Consider the following 15,476-nt stretch of genomic DNA (forward strand, 5'->3'; position numbering starts at 1 on the left):
ATACGTGCATGCTACGGGACTTGCAAACTTCAACACAAATATTTCTAAATTTCACAATTACTGAACTAGCACACCTCTAATATTACCACCTTTATATCTCAAAACAACTATCAAGCATCCAACTTTTCTTAGTATTTTAAAATTTATAACCAAAGCAAGTTACCATGCTGTTCTAAAGGACTCTCAAAATAATATAAGTGAAGCATGAGAGATCAATTATTTCTATAAAATAGAACCACCGCCGTGCTTGAAAGTGCTAGTGATCAACTAGAGGGGGGGGGTGAATAGGCGATTTTTATGAAAGTCTTCAAAACATGGAAGTTTCGAAGACAAACGATAGAAATAAACCTATTACCATGCAGCGGAAGGTAGACTACACTAGGCAAACCATAGTCAAGTATTCAATGGAGTGAAAGCACAATGACTAATAGCAGCTAGGCAGTAAAGATCAGGTAGGAAGATATTGTGAAGCCAATCAGAACAAGCAGTCACTCAGTGAAGACAAAAGATAAAGCAATCATACAATGACTTCACAAGGACCAACAGTAAGTAAAGGGAAGGGAAGGATGAAACCAGTGACTCGTTGAAGACAATGATTTGTTGGACCAGTTCCAGTTGCTGTGACAACTGTATGTCTGGTTAGGGAGGCTGAGATTCAACTCAGAAGACCTCGTCTTCACCTTATTCCCCTTGAGCTAAGGACACCCAGTCCTCGCCCAATCACTCTGGTAAGTCTTCAAGGTAGACTTCCAAACCTTCACAGGCTTCGTTCACTGGCGATCCACAATGACTCTTGGATGCTCAGAACGCGACGCCTAACCGGCTGGAGGATTCACAGTCCTCAAGTGTAATAAGTCTTCAGATCACACAGACAGGAAGACTTAAGTGATGCCTAACACTCTTTGGCTCTGGGTGTTTAGGGCTTTATCCTCGCAAGGAATTCTCTCTCAAAGGCTTCGAGGTGGGTTGCTCTCAAACGACAAAAGCCGTGTACTAACTCTGGGCAGCCAACCGTTTATGGTTGTAGGGGGTGGGCTATTTATAGCCACTAGGCAACCCGACCTGATTTGTTCGAAATGACCCTTGGTCACTAAGGAACTGACACGTGTTCCAACGGTCAGATTTCAAACACACACGACAACTTTACTTGAGCTACAAGCAAAGCTGACTTATCCAACTCTGGACAAGATTTGCTCTCATAGTCTTCACTCGAAGACATAGGATTTTGGTTAAGCATCACTTCAGTCATTCTGACTGGCCTCTTGGACCCCACATAATAGTACGGTGGTTCCTATGACTCAACATGGAAAAACACAGAATGACGAAACTGCTAAGTCTTCGCGCTCCATAGTCTTCACGCGATGTCTTCTCTTGTCATAGTCTTCAATGTGAATGTCTTCACATACCACCTTTGACTTCAATGTCTTCATACATTTTTAGGGGTCATCTCTGGTAGGAAAACCGAATCAATGAGGGACTTCTACCTGTGTTATCCTGCAATTCTCACAAACACATTAGTCCCTCGACCAGGTTTGTCGTCAATACTCCAAAACCAACTAGGGGTGGCACTAGATGCACTTACAATCTCCCCCTTTTCGGTGCTTGATGACAAACTGGTTGAAGTTTTCAACGGGGAATAAAATATGTGAAATTGTAAAGGATAGGTTATTGTCTTCATAAGTGGCAAAGGCTCCCCCTGAAGATGTGCATATAAGTAATTTGCTTTTGGTATGCAAATGCACATGGCAGGTTGTACTTGTGGAGATCCTCTTCAACTTATGATGACAATTCATCATGCATGAAAAGTATGTGAAGATAATGACATGCATAATGAAAAATGGACATCTGCAAAATGATCTAAGTGCGGAATTTATCGTCGCACATGCGGAATTTATCATCGCATCACAGAAAAGCAAATAAGTAGCTGACGACCATCAAGTTTGAGTGTTACAACTCAAAGAACCAAATGTATCAAAACGCGAGAGTTGTAAACACTAGGCAAAATATAAAACCACCGCCCATATGGACCCGCTTGAAGACTATCAAACGCATATGCTTCTCCCCCTTTTGTCAGTAAGGACCAAAAAGGTTTGAAGACATAGAGCACCTACTCGTTCCCATGAGGAGTTGGTGAAGCAGCAGGGTCGTCGGAGTTGGTTGGCGGTGCAGACGAACTCGGTGCAGTGGTGATTCGCGCCGAAGGTGGTGAAGTAGCATCGTCTTCATCATCGATGACACGTGCATTCACTGTTGCAACAGAGGAGGAGAACTCAGAGTCTTCAAGAGACGGAGTACGCCGCAGCAAGGTCCTTCTTGGAGGTGTTGAGTTAAACTTGAAGCGTTCAGAGAAACCATCCTCTTGAAGATCATCTACAGAACACATAAGCGTCAGCCCTTTCCATGTACGCCGACAAGTTTCATGGGCGACAAAGGCATTCTTGGTGGCAAGGTTGTGAATCCTGTTTACGTCCACCAAGAGGCTTTGCATTTGGCGCTTCAGCCAGTCATGATGCTTATCCTGTTTTTGATGAAGGGCAACCAGAAGCTCTCGGTCATTGAGAACACGGGATCGCTTCTTGGGCCGTTGTGCAATGGTGCTTTTAGTGGCTTCAGTGAGGGCACGCTGAGGTGCACGGGTAGTACCAGCCAGAGGATAAACACGAGTGACTGCTAGGTTGCCTTCAATGTGTTGAGAGAAACTTTGCTTATCAGCATTCTGAAGACTAAGGGGCTCCTTGGCAGGCTCTGGATAGATGGCTTCAACTGACATGTCGACGTCAGGCAGAAAAATCCGATGATTGCGAGCAGAGGGCTGATAGGTGACAGCTAAGTGTAGTTTGATCAGACACATAATTCATGGGGCGTAAAACTTCAAGCCAAAGAGATCAGATCCGGATGCAGCAAGTTGGCGGATGAAGAAGTCTTGTGCATTGAAGCTTTTGCCGTGAAGAATATGGAGGACCAAAGTCTTCATTGCACCTTCCAGCTTTGCATGTGGAGAATGTCCTTTGATGGGCCAGAGAGTTCGCCTTATGATGTGATAGATAGTGCGTGGCAGATACTCAAGGTCTTCAACAAAGAACTCCTTAGGATATTCAGCATCTGGAGGCAAAGGCTTCATCATGCTAAGCATCTGACTCATGTTGGGTTCAGGCTTGTGAAAAGTGCTTTCCATAGCAGCACTGTGAAGCTGACAACCAGGTTCATAAAGATCTCCTGGAGTGGACAGGCCAGTGAGCTCAATGATATCAAAGGCTTTGGCTTCGTGATGAACATTGCCTGTCATCCACTCAAGGACCCAAGTCTTTGGATCCCTGTTGTAGCCACGAATATGAAGAGTGGCATAGAATTGGAGCAGCAATTCTTCGTTCCAGTGCTCCTTGTCAGTGACGAACTACAACAAACCAGATTCTCTGAAACAATCCAGCGCTTCTTCCAAACAGGGCAGACCAGTTATGGCTTCAGTGTCAAGACGCATATGGGGAAAACTGCGACCTTGATTGTACAAGATGCATGAGTAATAACTGCGCTGCTGATAGCTCCAGAACTGATCAGAAGATATTCTTGCCTTTGAGTAGGGGTTCTTGGCGCTATTGAAGAAGGTGTTGTGTGCTTTGAAGCCATTGATATTGAACGATCCGGGTGCAGATGCAGTGCCTGGAAACCTAGGCAGCCTTGGCATTGGCTTCTGAACCTGAGGCCTGCGCTCGACGTGATAGTCAAATTGGGGAGTAGCAGCAGGTGGAGGAACAAGAAGAGGCCATTTGGCATTGATGAGCTGACCATAGTTGTATGCTTGCTCAATAGTATCTGGCCTTGGTGGCGGAACAGGAGCAGTGGCATCAACAGAGGCGTCGGGCTGCACATCTGTTGCAGGTGCATCATTGGCTTCATTGGCCTCTGGCACAATGTTAGGTGCAGGCTCCATAGTGTCTTCAGCCATGACCACGTCATTGGCTTCAGTGGTGTTAGTGGTGGCAGCCTCAGGATTCTCAACCTCCACTTGAGGAGTTGGAGGGTCGGGCACTGACACGTTCACTTCAGGAACAGCTTCTTCAGTGATGGGGGAAGTAGGGACACGTTCTTCTGCTTTTTTTTCTTCGGCTGATGCAGCCAGATTGTCTTCAGCAACTTTAGCTTCAGACTCGGAAACGTTCATAATAGGAATGGCTTCGGGGAACACCTGACGTGTAACAGATTGGTGGTGCACTTCTCCTTCTGAAACGCTCGAAAGAGGGACTTGGGGCCTTGGTCCTTTGCGAAGCCTGCGTAATGCTGGCGACGCCTGTGAAGATGGAGTTGGCTGGGCCTCAAAGTCATCCTCTTCTTGCACTGATGGGGTTGCTTGCGATTGGGGAGAGCTTGGAGTGTCTTGTCTCTGTGAGTGATCAGCCCATGATGCATCCTGAGCAGTTGGCGTCAAAGGACGACCAATGCTGATGAGTTCACTGTGCGTAAGCACATGCGATGATACCAATTGGTGCTCGATCTGAGGAAGGACTTCATCATCTTCAACATTGTCATGGTGACCAATGTCTTCAGCAGCGGTGGGGTCAACTGCTGGAATGTCTTCAGCTTCAGGAGCCTCTGTGGAAGCAGGCTCATGAACTATCATCCATCGTTCTTGATGCGAAGATTTAGGACGAGCAACCGAGATGGGCTCGACAACAAGGGGCTCTGTGGGAGCAGCCCGATCTTTCTTGGTTTTGCGCTTCTTCTTGGAGGGAGCGACATCAGAAGCGTCAGGATTTTCCTCTTTCTGGCTTCAGCCTCGGCAGCCCTTGTCTTCTTCAGGTCTGAAGCGGTGGAAGTGACCTTTGTCTTCGAGCCGGACATGCTGCTTGGGAAGACAATGCGGGGTTCTTCCTACCTTGAAGGTGCAAATGTGTCAGTCGATGGCTTCTTCTTCTTTGCATCCATTCTGGGGTCAATGCCAGGACGCCCAAGAGCCTTGCGCTTCTCAGCTTCATTGTAGGCTTTCACACACGTGTCAGCCAGACTCTTCATGTGCTCATGAGACCCTTTAGCTTCTTCACGTTTCTTGAGAAAGGCTTCCTTGAGCTCGTGCAGCATAATCTTGAAGTTTTTCACATCTTGCACGCTGAGCTTGGCCATGTGCTTCTTGAACTGAGCTTTCTCATAGTCGATCTTTTGCTTCAGTTCAACGATGCGTTGAGCTAGAGCTAGCTCAGAAGCAATGGCGCCAGTGAAGGCGACGCTGAGGCCAATTGGAAGTTGCAGATCATCAGAGCTGAGATTGGGGGTTTCAAACCACTCATCAATGAAGTTGTGGATGATTGCCACGTCAAAGAGAGGCAAATCATTGAAGATTTCTGCTTCTTCCTTGCTCTTAATTAGTTGCTCAAGAGCGTCATCTGCAAGATCTTCATCGCTGGACAGATCAATGGCGTTGAGGGAGTCCTGGATTAGGGGGTGTTCGGGTAGCCGGACTATACCTTCAGCCAGACTCCTGGACTATGAAGATACAAGATTGAAGACTTCGTCCCGTGTCCGGATGGGACTTTCCTTGGCGTGGAAGGCAAGCTTGGCGATGCGGATATTCAAGATCTCCTACCATTGTAACCGACTTTATGCAACCCTAACCCTATCCGGTGTCTATATAAACCGGAGGGTTGTAGTCCGTAGGCAATCAACTCCATACACAACAATCATACCATAGGCTAGCTTCTAGGGTTTAGCCTCCTTGATCTCGTGGTAGATCTACTCTTGTACTACCCATATCATCAATATTAATCAAGCAGGAGTAGGGTATTACCTCCATCGAGAGGGCCCGAACCTGGGTAAAAAACATCGTGTCCCTTGTCTCCTGTTACCATCCAGCCTTGACGCACAGTTCGGGACCCCCTACCCGAGATCCGCCGGTTTTGACACCGACATTGGTGCTTTCATTGAGAGTTCCTTTGTGTCGTCGCCTTTAGGCCCGATGGCTCCTTTGATCATCAACGATGATACGGTCCAGGGTGAAACTTTTCTTCCCGGACAGATCTTCGTCTTCGGTGGCTTCGCTCTACGGGCTAATTCACTCGGCCACCTGGAGCAGATCAAAAGCTACGCCCCTGGCCATCAGGTCAGGTTTGGAAGCCTAAACTACAAGGCTGACATCCGCGGGGACTTGATCTTCGACGGATTCGAGCCACAGCCAAGCGCGCCGCACTGTCTCGATGGGCATGATATAGCTCTGCCGCCGAACAGCGCCTTGGAGGCCGCATACGCATCGGTTTCGACCATTGATTCGGAGCATACTGCACCGATCGAGGATCAGCGGTTAGACGCTGCCTCAGGGGCTGCAATCTCAGAGGCGATCGAGCCGAACTCCAGCCCCGCACTCCGCATGGCCTGTGACTCCGAGGATCCGGACTCCTCCCCGGACTCCAAACCCCCCGCGCCCCTGCCAATCGAATCCGATTGGGCGCCGATAATGGAGTTCACCGCCGCAAACATCTTTCAGCATTCGCCTTTTGGCGATATCCTGAACTCTCTTAAGTCTCTCTCTTTATCAGGAGAGCCCTGGCCGGACTACGGTCGGCGAGGGTGGGATACGGACGATAAGGAAATTCAAAGCCCACCCACCACCCACTTTGTAGTCACTGTCGACGATCTAACCGACATGCTTGACTTCAGCTCCGAAGATATCGACGGCATGGACGACGATGTAGGAGACGAACAGGAACCAGCACCTGTAGGGCGCTGGAAGGCCACCTCGTCATATGACATATATATGGTGGATACTCCAAAAGATGGAGATGGCGATGGAACAGTGGGGGATGACGCCCCCAAGAAACAGCCAAAGCGCCAGCGTCAATGGCGCCGCTCTAAATCCCGCCAAAGCAAAAATGGTGATTCCGGCACGGGAGATAATACTACCCCGGATAACGCCGAAGAACACCCACCTCAGCAAGATTCGGCACAGGAAGATGGAGAAGCCAGCCCTCATGAGAGAGCGGCAGACCGAGAGGTCGAGGATGATAACTATACGCCTCCCTCCGAAGACGAGGCAAGCCTCGATGATGACGAATTCGTCATACCATCAGACCCCGCCGAACAAGAGCGTTTTAAACGCAGGCTTTTAGCCACGGCAAGCAGCCTCAAGAAAAAGCAGCAACAACTTAAAGCTTCCCAAGATTTGCTAGCTGACAGATGGACTGAAGTCCTTACGGCCGAAGAGTATGAACTCGAACGCCCCTCCAAGAGTTACCCGAAGCGCAGGCCGCTACCCCGATCAGAGGAGGAAGCACCTACATCACCAGCGCATGACATGGCAGACCGGCCACCTTGCGGCCGCGACAGAGAGGCCCCTCGGCCCTCCACCCAAGCCATGCCCCGACGCCGCTCAACTAAGGCACGGGAAAATGCGCCCGACCTGCGAGACATACCGGAGGATAAGGCAAGACAAACAAGATCGATCTACGGATCGCGCAGGCGCCCTACAGCATGTGACAATGATCTTCACTCCGGATACAACAAATCCGGCCGGGCCGAACACAATAGACATAACGCTTCCGAGCTACATATAGCCCAGTACAGAGGCGCCGCACACCCGCTATGCTTCACGAATGAAGTAATGGATCATAAAATCCCAGAGGGTTTCAAACCCGTAAACATCGAATCATACGATGGCACAACAGACCCGGCGGTATGGGTCGAGGATTATCTCCTTCACATCCACATGGCACGCGGCGATGATCTACACGCCATCAAATACCTCCCGCTCAAACTTAAAGGACCGGCCCGTCATTGGCTTAACAGCTTGCCAGCAGACTCAATCGGTTCTTGGGAGGACCTGGAAGCCGCATTCCTCGACAACTTCCAGGGCACTTACGTGCGACCGTCGGATGCCGACGACTTAAGCCACATAATTCAGCAGCCAGAGGAATCGGCCAGATAATTCTGGACATGGTTCCTAACAAAGAAAAACCAAATAGTCGACTGTCCGGACGCAGAGGCCCTAGCAGCCTTCAAGCATAACATCCGTGACGAGTGGCTTGCCCGGCACCTGGGACAGGAAAAGCTGAAATCCATGGCAGCCCTAACGACACTCATGCCCTGCTTTTGCGCGGGAGAAGATAGCTGGCTAGCTCGCAGTAACAACTTATCAAAGAACCCTGGTAATTCAGATACCAAGGACAAAAGTGGCAGGACACGTCGGAATAAGCAAAAACGCCGCGTTAACAGCGACAGCAATGAAGACACGGCAGTCAATGCCGGATTCAAAGGCTATAAATCCGGTCAGCGGAAAAAGCCATTCAAAAAGAATACTCAGGGCCCGTCTAGTTTGGAACGAATACTCGATCGCTTGTGCCAGATACATGGCACCCCCGAAAGGCCAGCCAATCACACTAACAGGGATTGTTGGGTGTTCAAGCAGGCAGGCAAGTTAAGGGCCAAAAACAGAGACAAGGGGCTGCACAGCGACGACGAGGAGCCCAAGCCGCCGAACAACAACGGACAAAAGGGCTTTCCCCCACAAGTGCGGACGGTGAACATGATATACGCAACCCACATTCCCAAGCGGGAGCGGAAGTGTGCGCTACGGGACGTATACGGGATAGAGCCAGTCGCCCCAAAGTTCAACCCATGGTCCTCTTGCCCGATCACTTTTGATCGAAGGGACCATCCCACTAGCATCCGTCCTGGCGGCTTCACCGCATTGGTTCTCGACCCAATCATCGACGGATTTCATCTCACAAGAGTCCTCATGGACGGCGGCAGTAGCCTGAACCTGCTTTATCAGGATACGGTGCGGAAAATGGGCATAGATCCCTCAAGGATTAAGCCCACAAGAACGACCTTTAAAGGCGTTATACCAGGTGTAGAAGCCAACTGCACAGGCTCAGTAACACTTGACGTGGTCTTCGGATCCCCGGACAATTTCCGAAGCGAAGAGTTAATCTTCGATATAGTCCCGTTTCGCAGTGGCTATCACGCCCTGCTCGGACGAACCGCATTTGCAAAGTTCAATGCGGTGCCGCACTACGCATATCTCAAGCTCAAAATTCCAGGCCCTCGAGGAGTAATTACGGTCAACGGAAACACCGAACGCTCCCTCCGTACGGAGGAGCATACGGCGGCTCTCGCAGCGGAGGTACGAAGTAGCCTTCTCAGGCAATTCTCCAGTCCGGCCATTAAAAAACCAGACACTGCCAAGCGCGCCCGGAGTAACCCACAGCAGGACCGCCTGGCACACTCTGAGCAAGCGTAGCAATGCGGCCCCAACCCCAGCTATCGCGACATAGCGAAACCAGTACCTCGTGTACATACCTACGCCCTTGAAATACCATGGGCACAGGGGAAGGGGCACAATAACGGCACGCCCAGAATACGGCTTAAAACGTACTAGGGGCTGCCGGATTCTCTTTTTAATTTTTTCTTACCTTCAGGACTCCATACTTCGGACGACCTGTTCGGCAATTCGACTGCCGCACAAACGATGCAAGATCCAGGGAGGCAGACAAGCCATGCCGCACTATGGAACTCCCAGGTGGTCTCTGTTACGAGCGGTATACCTGTTTTAAATACAATTCCGCGGCCTGCCCCCGGTCAGGACAGGACATACTGATAGTCCAATATCTTTTGCTTACCGCACTATTTGTATCGTTCGGCTTTGATAAATAGCCTTATATAAACAATGCATTTTGTCTATTTTCTGCATTACTCTCTTTTATATATGTTCATTAATGACATGTTGCACCCGTACACTGTGGTACGGCAAGTACGCCAGGGGCTTCAGTACCCTTTAATATGGTGTGAGAAGTCCGTACACTTTCACAAGTGCGGCACCCCGAACTTATAGCACTATATGCATCGGCTCCGAATCATGATTTGGGTCAATAGTTGGGTTTGCCCGGCTCCTATGTTTTGGTGCCTTACGTTCCGCTATATCGGCTAAGGTAGCACTAGGAGAACCACTGCGATTGTGCCCCGGTTGAGCTGGGTTAAGCACCTCAGTGGAGAAAGCTAAAACTGACTGTCATGATGAGGCGAGAGACCGGTCGCTGTTCGCTGTTCGAGAGGTTTTTTGAGTCCCTAAAGACTTATGCCGCTTCGAGTGAGGAGCCGGATTTGTCCGGCCAAGGCGTGGATAGCGCCCCGAACTCGGTCTTCCGAACTAGGGGCTTCGCCGAAATTTAAAATTATAAAGTTCTATGGCTAAGTGAGAGTGTTCAAGCATTATAGTCTGATTGCCTGGTTCGTTGTGCTGAGCGCCTCCCTCGAAGGACCCAACTATGGGAAAAAGAGCGCTCAGGTTTATCCCGAACACCCCAGCACTAGTGGCATGGGGGCAGAAGCCGACGACTGGCCATCTCTCAATTTTTTGATAAACGGCCGCATAGAAAATAATATTTTAAATTCAACAAGCATTGCTTAAGCGCCTATGAACAAGTTTTCAGCGCACAGGATAAAAACGAGCGAGTTTATTCAAAAATTACATCCTTGGTACATTCATCCGCCACAAGGCGGGCACCTGCAAGAATATCCTTGTAATAGTTCTCGGGCTTGCGATGCTCCTTCCCCGGCAGCGGCCCGTCCTTCACAAGCTTCTCACCGTCCAGCTTACCCCAGTGCACCTTTGCACGGGAAAGGGCCCGACGGGCACCTTCGATGCAGACGGAGCGCTTGATGACCTCGAGCCTTGGACAGGCCTCTACCAGCCGCCGCACCAGCCCGAAGTAGCTCCCAGGCAGGGCCTCTCCGGGCCACAGCCGAACTATGAAGCCCTTCATGGCCTGTTCGGCCGCCTTGTGGAGCTCGACCAGCTGTTTCAGCTGGTCGCTCAAGGGCACAGGGTGTCCGGCCTCAGCATACTGAGACCAGAACACCTTCTCCGTCGAGCTGCCCTCTTCAGCTCAATAGAATGCGGCGGCGGCGGATACGCTGTGGGGAAGATCTGTGAATGCCCCTGGAGAACTCCGGATTCGGGTAAGTAACAAGTAGTTTACTTTTATATTTCTGCTTTGCATAAAGAATGCCTTACCTGCTGCTATCTTCTTAATCTCCTCCAACTCTTGGAGGGCCTTTTGGGTTTCGGCCTTGGCAGACTTGGCAGTCTCAAGGGCCGCCGTGAGCTCGGACGCTTGGGTCTTTGACTCAAGCTCCAAACTCTCATGTTTTTTCATGAAAGCCTGAAGCTCTTGCTGCACCTCGCCGACCTGAGCCCCAAGTTTCTCTCGCTCGGTGCGCTCCACGGCCGTTTTCTTTTCGGCCTCGGACAGCGCCTGCTTGAGGGTCGCCACCTCAGTCGTGGCCCCTATAATAAGCAGTGCAATCCTGTTATTTTTTGCAATCACGCCTCTCTATAGGCACTTTTTCTGTAAGGTATTTCCTACCTTCTTTTTCCTCGAGCTGCCGCTTGGCAAGGCCGAGCTCTTGCTCGGTCCGCTTGAGGTCCTGTTTCAGGACACCCACCTCCGCAGTCAGTGCGGCGGTGGATAGCAGCGAAGCCTACACACGCATATTGACTCTTTATTGTTAGACTCCTGCGAAATTTACTAGATCCTCTATTCGGCTTTTCTTTCCAAACGCCAAACAGATCATCAGGGGCTACTGTCTATGCGGTTATATTTTTACATATTTTTACTTACCTCGAAGCCCGTTAGGAGGCTAGCGCAAGCTTCACTCAGTCCGCTCTTGGCGGACTGAACCTTCTGGATCATCGTACTCATAATAGTACGGTGCTCCTCGTCGATGGAGGCACCGTCAAGCACCTCGAGCAGATTGTCCGGCACCTCCGGTTGGACGGAGGCCGCCGGCTCAGAAGGCTTGCTCCTCTTGGAAGGAGTTCGCCTACCGCAGTCCGGAACTGTTGAAGATTCCGGCGCGGTGTCCGGCACAAAGCCGGACTTGGAGCCCTGGGGGGTCTTGTCCCCTTTACTCCTGGGGTCCGGGAGGTCGCCCTGCGGCTCCTCCAGGACCACCTCCTCCTGCCCCGGAGCTCGTTGCGACGCCACTTCGGCGTCGTCCGCAGTGCGGGGGGAGACAGCGGGCGGAACTGAGTTCACGTCCGATGAATCCAGGGAGCCGCTCGATGACTCGTTGAGTTCGGCCCGGGGCGGGCTGCATAATTATGTTCGACATTAGGGAAAGCTGTGCAATAAAGGAACATCATGAGTTATTCTGATATCCGAACTTACGATTTCGCCGGACGCTTGGCCCTGTTTGGCCACTCCTCTTTGCCCTCTTCGGCGTTGGGGGCGTAGTCCGGCGGAGGGGTCTTCCTTTTCCTAGACCCATCGGCCTCCCCCGTTGGAGCGGCCTTCCTCTTCTCTCCTCCCCCCACTGGGGGGGGGAGAGGTTTCTTCTTCCTCCTCCTCGTCTTCACGGGGGGAGTGCGTCTCGGACTCGTCGGACGATGAGTCCGACACCACCATATGCCGGGAACTCTTTCGAGTCCCCGTGGCCTTCTTCTTCTTGGCCTTCTTCTCCGGCACCACATAAGGTGCCGGAACCAGCAGCTTCGCTAGTAGAGCGGGGGCTGGGTCTTCGGGCAAGGGAGCCGGACAGTTAATCGATCCGGACTTTGCCCGCCAAGCCTGTCAAAGGTAAGGGAGCTTAGATCCCGCATAGAGTCAAACTATGAAAAAACTTAACATCCTGTAAAAGGTGAAAATAGCTTACCTCGCTAGTGTGACGCTGCGAGCTGTATCCGCGGTCCTCGGAAGTGGATGTGGGATCCTCGATGCCTTTGGTTAGCACCTTCCAGACATCTTCATACGTCGTGTCGAAGAGCCTGTTAAGGGTTTGGTTCTGCGCCGGGTTGAACTCCCACAGATTAAGGCCCCGTTGTTGACACGGGAGAATTCGGCGGACGAGCATAACCTGGACTGCATTGACGAGCTTGATCGGCTTGCTCACCAGGGTCTGGATGCATGTCTGCAGTCCGGTCACCTCTTTTTCGTCACCCCACGACAGGCCCGTCTCTTTCCAGGACATAAGCCGCGTGGGGGGTCCGGATCGGAACTCGGGGGTTGCGATCCATTTCGGATCGCGCGGCTCGGTGATGTAAAACCACCACGATTGCCACCCCTTCAGGGTCTCCACGAAGGAGCCCTCGAGCCATATGACGTTGGCCATCTTGCCCGCCATGGCGTCTTCGCATTCCGCCTGGCTGCCGCGCACCACCTTGGGCTTGACGTTGAAGGTCTTGAGCCAGAGGCCGAAATGGGGGCGGATGCGGAGGAAGGCCTCGCACACGACGATAAACGCCATGATGTTGAGGACGAAGTTCAGGGCCAGATCATGGAAATCCAGGCCATAGTAAAACATGAGCCCCCGGACAAATGGGTGGAGTGGAAAACCCAGTCCGCGGAGGAAGTGGGGAAGGAATACTACCCTCTCATGGGGCCTTGGGGTGGGGAGAAGCTGCCCCTCCTGGGGAAGCCGGTGCGCGATGTCTTTGGACAAGTATCCGGCCTTCCTTAGCTTTTTTGACATGGCCCTCCGTGACGGAGGAGACCATCCACTTGCCTCCCGCTCCGGACATTGCTGGAGAAGGTTGAGGTGGGAAGTGCGGGCTTGGGCGCTAGAGCTCGAGTGCGCAGGAGATGGATAGGCAAAAGAGGAAGAAGGCATAGGTAAAAGGGTGGATCCTTATCCTCTTATATGGGCGGATGCGGTTGTGCGTCCCCACCAGCCTAGTAAAACTCGCTTGCCTCCCAAGCGCCGTGATAAATGGCGCGGTTGGGTTACCCACGTCCGTATTGATGAGAATCCCGTAAAGGGGGTACATGATCTCTGCTTTGACAAGACGTGCCAAGGAAACCGCCTCGCAAAACATGCTGAGGTGGAAAAGTAAAAACGATTTGAGTAAAGGACTTGGCCGTAGTGTGATGACGCACTGCGGAATACGTCGGCAGATTTGATTTGTGTCAATATTATTCTCTCTATGGCAATATGTGGAAACTTATTTTGCAGAGTCGGACACTACTCTTGGTGTTTACAATCTTCTACGAAGGACTTGGAGGAGGAACCCGCCTTGCAATGTCGAAGACAATTTGCGCGTCGGACTTGTCGTCATTGAAGCCTGGTTCAGGGGCTACTGAGGGAGTCCTGGATTAGGGGGTGTTCGGGTAGCCGGACTATACCTTCAGCCGGACTCCTGGACTATGAAGATACAAGATTGAAGACTTCATCTCGTGTCCGGATGGGACTTTCCTTGGCGTGGAAGGCAAGCTTGGCGATGCGGATATTCAAGATCTCCTACCATTGTAACCGACTTTATGTAACCCTAACCCTATCCGGTGTCTATATAAACTGGAGGGTTGTAGTCCGTAGGCAATCAACTCCATACACAACAATCATACCATGGGCTAGCTTCTAGGGTTTAGCCTCCTTGATCTCGTGGTAGATCTACTCTTGTACTACCCATATCATCAATATTAATCAAGCAGGAGTAGGGTATTACCTCCGTCGAGAGGGCGCGAACCTGGGTGAAAAACATCATGTCCCTTGTCTCCTGTTACCATCCGGCCTTGACGCACAGTTCAGGACCCCCTACCCGAGATCCGCCGGTTTTGACACCGACAGGCGTCATTGCGCAGAATAGCAGCAGCAGTCAGTGCCTGATCAATATTCTTTCTCATCTCAGTCTTCTTGGAGATACGTGATAGATCTTCAGACTGCACACTGTCTTCAGGAGGTGCAGTAGCCAGTGGCTTCGCCCGTAAGGTTTTTGGTGCTGAGCCAGACTTTGAAGCTTTAGGCTTCTTCAGCTTCGTTAGCTTCGGTGGTGCAGGTGCTTCGTCAGATTCAGCATCATCTGCAGGTTGATCCACGACTGCCCCTTGAACCATATTATGAGTGATGAGACCTTCTAGGTTGTAGAAGGGCCTAACCAGATTGGGTTCAGCTTCTCGTGTGCCATCAGCACGTGGCGCAGAGGGGCCTGGGTTGAAGTCTAATCCCAACGACTTCTTGTTTTCCTTGGCAGAGTTCTGTGCAAACTGATAGTTGCGCTTGAAGAGATTGTCTTCGTGACACCATAACAGAGAGGATGGGTCGGCATTAGGAGGCTGAGGTCCACGAAGCATGCAGGGGTAAAAGCCTTGAGCAATAGCTTCGGACTGTGATTTGGGCTGAAGACCTTTGTATATGATATCTCCCCATGGGCCCTTGATGGCACTCTCCTCAGCATATTCGTCGGTGACGAATCTGTACTTGAACCATTCCTCTGCCCAATGTCTTCGAATCCATTGGATTCGGTTCTTGCGTTCTCCATAGGTTTCTTCTGGATCTGACTTGTATAGCTCATAGAGATCTGGTGGCAGGTCCTTAGCAGTGTTTCCACGGCGCTGTCTACCTCCCTTCCTTGTATATTTCTCTGTAGCCATGAACTTCAAACTAAATGGCTTCAACACGTTCAAAGGTTTCAAAGGCTTCCGCCTGTGGGTCAAACAGGAACTGTCTTCGGGAGAATTTATATGATGTTGTAAGAATTCTGCAAATGAATGCAGACTATGAGA

Source organism: Triticum urartu, chromosome 1, assembly GCF_003073215.2.
Source record: "Triticum urartu cultivar G1812 chromosome 1, Tu2.1, whole genome shotgun sequence".
Lineage (NCBI taxonomy): Eukaryota > Viridiplantae > Streptophyta > Magnoliopsida > Poales > Poaceae > Triticum > Triticum urartu.